Source organism: Haliotis rubra, unplaced genomic scaffold (genome assembly GCF_003918875.1).
Source record: "Haliotis rubra isolate DU_JTF1 unplaced genomic scaffold, ASM391887v1 Scf311, whole genome shotgun sequence".
In the NCBI taxonomy this organism is placed as follows: Eukaryota; Metazoa; Mollusca; class Gastropoda; order Lepetellida; family Haliotidae; genus Haliotis; species Haliotis rubra.
Genome location: NW_025766982.1, coordinates 164501 through 171186, shown reverse-complemented (window position 1 = coordinate 171186; position 6686 = coordinate 164501). Strand labels below are relative to the sequence as shown.

General features: G+C 40.7%; 1 long non-coding RNA gene across 1 annotated transcript; it reads left to right on the top strand.

Moving 5' to 3' along the window:
• The first annotated feature begins 610 nt into the window (after positions 1 to 610).
• LOC124283239 lies at positions 611 to 6440 on the top strand. Its single transcript, XR_006900314.1, has 3 exons — positions 611 to 621; positions 5070 to 5074; positions 6279 to 6440. It is a non-coding gene; the product is annotated as an uncharacterized LOC124283239 (long non-coding RNA).
• Positions 6441 to 6686: the final 246 nt, after the last annotated feature.

The following is a 6686-nucleotide window of genomic DNA, read 5'->3' as shown; positions in this document are numbered from 1 at the left end:
ACTTAGACTGTTTACAACTATGGTTTGTTCTCTGGGTCACGTTGACGAAATACTGAAGGTCAGACTTGCCTTGTCCTTGTATTGTACGACAAGATGAAGGTATCCCACAAGGGTTGGTTTGATGTTCAACGCCGCACTCAACAATATTCCAGCTATATGGCGGCGGTCTGTAAATAACTGAGTCTGGACCAGACAATCCATTGATCAAAAGCATGAGCATATCGCACAAGGGAGTAACGCCGGTTACTCTATAAGTGTCTCTGTAACGTATAGCAAGCGCTGCGTCAAAATTGGATGAACATATCTCAATAAGGAATAGCCCCAACGAACAGCATATCTAAATAACAGGCACATGTCTCATTTAAGCGAGTGTGACACAAGGCCCGTGTTCAAAGGGAACACCAAAGAGCTATTTCACAACATGACAAGCCCAAATTCCAGGACAGAGGGCAGAGGTTAGAACAACCATTTAAGAAGGATAACAATATATGGATGAACAACTTTTTTGTTGCTGTGAGGCTTATAGTAATATATATATATATATATATATATATATATATAATAATAATAATAATAATAATAATAATAAAAGGAGCCCTGAGACTTTCTTCATTTTCAAATGTGGAACTCTAGACTTGCCACATTTTCTAGACTCGCGTGGGATTTCATGGATATATTTGCTTCAGGGTCTGTATCACAGACTAAGTGAAGACATACATGCAGTAGTGTAGGAGCTAGTAAATATATAATATATTTACCAAGGAAACATCGTCCAATCACAGGTGGCAGATGTGGAACTACTTGACCAGGACGAAGCGGACAGTTTGGCGCTGTGCACAATGTAGTTTTAACCTCTTACTGTCCATTGTCTAGATATCTGAGATGACCTGTGACCTGTGATGTCCACGAGTGAAAATATCCACCCACTGACCCAGTTCGTAACCATGACACAGGGATATGGCAAGCATGTAGGCCGCCCCCTTCTTTCCATGCAACACTAAACGTGGCCTGTAAGACTAACTAAGCGAGTCACGCAATTCACCCATGCTACACTAATGCTACGCTTGATATTGATTTTAGAGGATTTGTACGGTTGTGACAAACAGAACGTTAATGTAAATATTACTGCTTTTAAACAAATCTGTAGAAAAATTTTCCACTTGGCACCTTGGCTCGCAATTTATTTGACTTGATTGTTGTCAGATGTTAGAAATGTTTATTTTGTGATTGGCAAATATGTTATCAACTGAGAGAACGGTAAATGTTTGAATATAAGAACCATATCATCATTAGTATTGTTGCTTCTTGCAGGAAGACCAGGGCCTAGATTTTCGAAGCTCTCTTAGCGCTAAGATAGTCGTAAGTGCCATACATTGACATTAACTTACACCTATCTTAGTGCTAAGAGAGCTCCGAAAATCTAGACCCTGGGCTCTATTCACCGAATGGGTACAGTGTGTGAAGCCCATTTCTGGTGTCCCCCGCCGTGATATTGCTGGAATATTGCTAAGAGCGGTGTAAAACCATACTCACTCACTCATAATTGGAATATATTTATACAGTAATGTACGTATTTTTAATGGTGTAGCAGTTGTTCTGCATGTTATTTATTTCAACGTATATGTTCACACATTTATCTGTTGCTTGTGTATATGTTTATGGAAAGAGCATGTAATTTGGACAACTTTTGCCCAATCCATTTGACCTTTTAGAACAATAAAATAGGCTTAAAAACAAGTACAGAATTGATAGAAGATTGGCGGAGATTAGAACTGACATTTAACTAGACTGCTCCAGTAAGTGCCAGTATCAACTTCACCAGAATAAGGCCGGCCTCTGAGTAGAAATTATGGAGGCCAGGAAGGGACATTGCTTTCTCGTCTCGTGTTATCGCTTTCCCGCCTTCACCATAAGATGTCGATACAGAGATGTATTCTACAATAATTTGTTTGTTTGTTTGTTTTGTTTGTTTGTTTGTTTGTTTGCTGCTTAAGGCCGCACTCAGCAATATTCCAGCTATATGATAACGGTCTGTAAATAATCAAGTCTGGGCCAGACAATCTAGTGATTAACAGCATGAGCATTGATCTAGGCAATTTGGAGTATTATTAAGGATGATTCAAATATTGGTATTGAAGCGTGTTTGGAGAATGAATTGTGTAACGTTCGTTACAGATAATATACTACTATGTGGAATCATCGCAATCCTATATTACCAGCTGAAAACTGACAATGTGTCAATGTAATTTGAATTCACAATGGAAACCTTTATAATGTAAATTTTGAATCACAAATCTGCAGACAATCGACAATTGCTTGCCAAATACTAGTGGCTGGCGGCGGTCTGTAAATAATCGAGTCTGGACCAGACAATCCAGTGATCAACACCATGAGCATCGATCTGCGCAATTGGGAACCGATGACATGTGTCAACCAAGTCAGCGAGCTGACCACCTGATCCCGTTAGTCGCCTCTTACGACAAGCGTAGTCGCCTTTTGTGGCAAGCATGGGTTGCTGAAGACCTATTCTACCCCGGATTTTCACGAGTCTCGCCTCTTACGACAAGCATGAAATATCTGCTAAAAGCAGATTTGATTGTACAAATCTGACTATACCAGGAGCATGTATGAATCGTTGTATATATAGCGACGAAAACTGTCATAAACACATGACAAGGCTAGTCAATTGTCAACAAGAAATGGTACACGTGAAAATGGTACACGTTGGAATTGCATCAGACATCTTTTGGGTCACTGAAGCGTCAAATTTTGAAATCTTCTCCACACGTCCACCATAAACCATTGTTCTAAAGCTTCACTGTGTAAATAGTCTGTATTCTGCAGGGTTAGATACAGCCACTATTTGGCCTGTACATGGATAGTGAATTCGAGTTTTGGAGCAGTTGGATGACGCATACATTCATTGAAATAAGTGGCTATCTTACCTGACCGACGAAAAAGTGTGAACGCCCGATAAGAAAATAAATATCGTACATGCCCGAATCTCCGATAACGAAATGTCACTTCTGAATGTATAAATTACATTGAGATTGGATAAATCGTCATAGGATCAGATAAAAACATACTTTATCGGACCTATTGTCTGGTAGAGGAAATAAATATGTACCGCTATGACTGCTCACACAGATACAGACACCGACACAGACACAGACACAGACACAGACACAGACACATATGCACTACCGGGCAAAAGTTATCACAGACTTCAATTGACCAAAAAATATAAACGAAGACTATGTGAGATTTATGATAATAATTTTACAAACAGAAATTATTTTTCAATAATTTGACTGAAAATTCATTGTAACTACGGTCTTGCATTTGCCGCAATTCGTTAAAAATGATTCAAGGGGTAAACATTAAAAAATACACAAATCAGAGTCCATTCAAAAAGTGCATAAAAAGACACATAATGAGACAGGAGTCAGGGGACACGTCGTCAATATCTTGTGTAACCACCCTGGACATGCATACACGCCAACACACGTCATCTCATTGACGTCGGCAGTCGGCGGATGACGTCAGAAGGAATCCTGTTCCATTTGTCCAAGAGTGTCTGTTCAAGTCCCCGCCGGTTCGAATTCGCTGGAGGTGGTACACAGCTGACGATCAAGATGATCCTGAGATGTTCAAAGGGGTTCATGTCTGGAGAACGCGCTGGCCAAGGCAATACGTTGACGTTTACGTTATGCAGGTATTCTCGAACAATTCTGGTGGTGGAGACGTTGGGTTGTCGTGCTGTCAAATGGCTCCTCTTGACTGTTATCGAATAAAGGGCACCACAAAAATTCTCAACATTTCATCCCTGTATCGCTGGGCATTCACATTTCCTCGGATGATAACCAGTATTGCTGTTCTCTGGCCACAAATGCCGCCCCATACCATGACGCCTTCTCCATCGAACGGATGAACGTCTTGATCGCAGTTTGGCGCCAGTTCCTCTTCGTCGAAATACTCGAACTCTGCGATCATTTCTGAACAGACTCAACCGATTTACATCTGTAATTAACACTCTCTGCCAGTCACGTCGCTGCCACCGACGTACAGTTCGTGCCCCTTGCAGTCTGCGTTGATGGTGTAGACGGGTCAAGGCCCTTCCACGGAAAGAGGGCGGTTAAAGCGTACGCTCGTCACGCCGAAGACCCGGGTTCGATTTCCCACATTAATACAATGTGTGAAGCCCATTTCTGGTGTCCCCCGCCGTGATATTGCTGGAATATTGCTAAAAGCGGCGTAAAACTCAACTCACTCACTCCACGGAAGGAGTGGTAGGCTCGTATACCAACAATACCAAGTCGTCGAAGGTCTCGGGAGGATTGTTGTTCTGCACGTGCATTTGGACCAATGTCCCACAATTTCGTTTCGTTTTTTCACGTTTTGAAAATGCACGATTCGTTCGGACAGCTGCATTGTTTTCGGGACCATGTTGCGTTTTGGCGAATATTTTCTGTTTGGGTTCAAACCTGTACCAGCGGTAGTTTATAGAGAAAGAGAATTGGAGAGTAAAACAGAAATAGAATAATACTCATTTATGATAGATTTCCTTAATAATATTTAATAGCATTTAAGTACGTTGCTGTCATCTAGTCTACGGTGCCCATTTCCAAAATTTCCGTACGTGCTCATATTAGTGCCCCACTAATTCGTGTGGGAATTATGGTTTTTGAGATTTATTTTAAAAAAAATGGGTTATGAGACTTGCGGTTATCGCAAATTGGCCTGGGCTAATATTCTTCTCTGATACGGTGCACAAAATACAAGAAAATGTGTAAACTGGAAAATATTTCCATAAAATAATTAAATACTACTGTAATAATTATCATGCATTTGATTTAATATCTTAACCTATAATAACTTTTCTATGAGTAATCATTTTCTCCAACAGAATGGGAGAAAGATAAGAACACTGAACTATTTCTCACCTGGAAACAGGACTTTGAAAAGAGTCAAGGTGCTTGCTTAACAGTGATACGACATGGAGGTTGTTTCTAAGAATAGATAGGGGAAACTAGGTCAATCCTGTTAACTCTGCTTGCAACTGGTATCAGATAAAGTGCTCACTAGCTGATATTCTAGTATGGACCAGATATCACAAAATGAGGAAAAAATTAAATAAAGATGATGAATGCACAGGCCCTCGTGTCCTTGCGAAGATTAACGATTAAAAAAATATTTTTTTGAGATGACCCCCGACTCGAAATGCTTCACAGTATAATACATTATGACAAGGCCGGACACTTCGGTATACCCCACCCGCTTGCTTTGCCGATCGCTACGCTACCATCGCTTGTAATCGATTAAAACTTAATGTGAACATAATCATGGATGATTGGCCTATTGAGAGCCAATCATGCAACCTACCAATTCTTTATTGTTATTTCTGTAATTCGATTTTGACTCTTAACTAAACGATCTTGACACAAATGGATGGCGATATGTCCACACAAAACGGGGGTGTGGTCAAAGCAAGCCCTCTGATTGGTCAACGCTTGCAAATCTGCAATTCTTTATAAATTCGCGGGATGTTTTTTCTTTCATCGACTGCTTAATGTAAGAATATTTTTTTAGCAATGGCTTCTCAAAAGGAAGCATCAGTTGTAAATGTCTCCTAAACAAGGATCAACCAACCAGAGGGCTTGCTTTGACCACACCCCTGTTTTGTGCGGACTCATCGTCATCCATTTGTGTCAAGATCGTTTAGTTGGAGGTCAATATCGGGTTTCAATCGAATTACAGAAATAATAATAAAGAATTGGTAGGTGTCATAAGTGGTGCTCGATAGGCCAAACATCCCTGATTATGTTTACATTAAGTTTTAATCGATTGCATGCGATGGTAGCGTAGCGATCGGCAAAGCAGACGGGTAGGGTGCACCGAAGTGTCCGGCATTGTCATAATGTATTGTACTGTGAAGCATTTCGAGTCGGGGTTCATCTCAAATGTTATATGTTTTTTTAACATCTTTAATCCTCGCAAAGACACGAGGGCCTGTGGATGAATGGTCAAAATGGATGAGTCCGTCTCACAGTCCCTGAACCGCATTAGTTTCCATAATGCCCAGCCCTCCCTGCAATGCTAAAGCCTTAAATGAAGCAAGTCTACATTGAATTTAAATGAGTTTATTTGGTACTATCAAACTTCTATATATTCAGGGACTAAGCGTTAGTCTGAAAATGGATAGGTAAAGATGTTGAGTAATGGGCGATGAGACGGTACCGATGTGGTTAACACAGCACTAGCGCTATCATCTCATCCAGAGGTGCGGTGGGGTAGCTTTGTGGTTTTAACGTTCACTCGTCACGCCGAAGACCCGGGTACGATTCCCCATACGGGTACAAAATGTGAACCCCTGTTCTGGTGTCCACCGTTGTAAAAATGCTCTAATGTTGCTAAAAGCGGCTTACAAACATACTCACTCAAGCACTTACTCAGCATCAGTATTGCTGATTGAAACTAACATAGAAACCAATATTAATCTGGCTTCAATCAAACACTATCAATATGCTTTCAACAACTGTGACGTTCGTTTTTCTGCTTAATGGCATGTACAACAAAACATGTCGTGGGTTGCAATTAATGAATAACTTGACTATTACCCTGATGCAGGTTGCAGCGACCTTGTATTCAATATTCGCGGTTCATTCTCCCTGGACAGTTTTATGTAT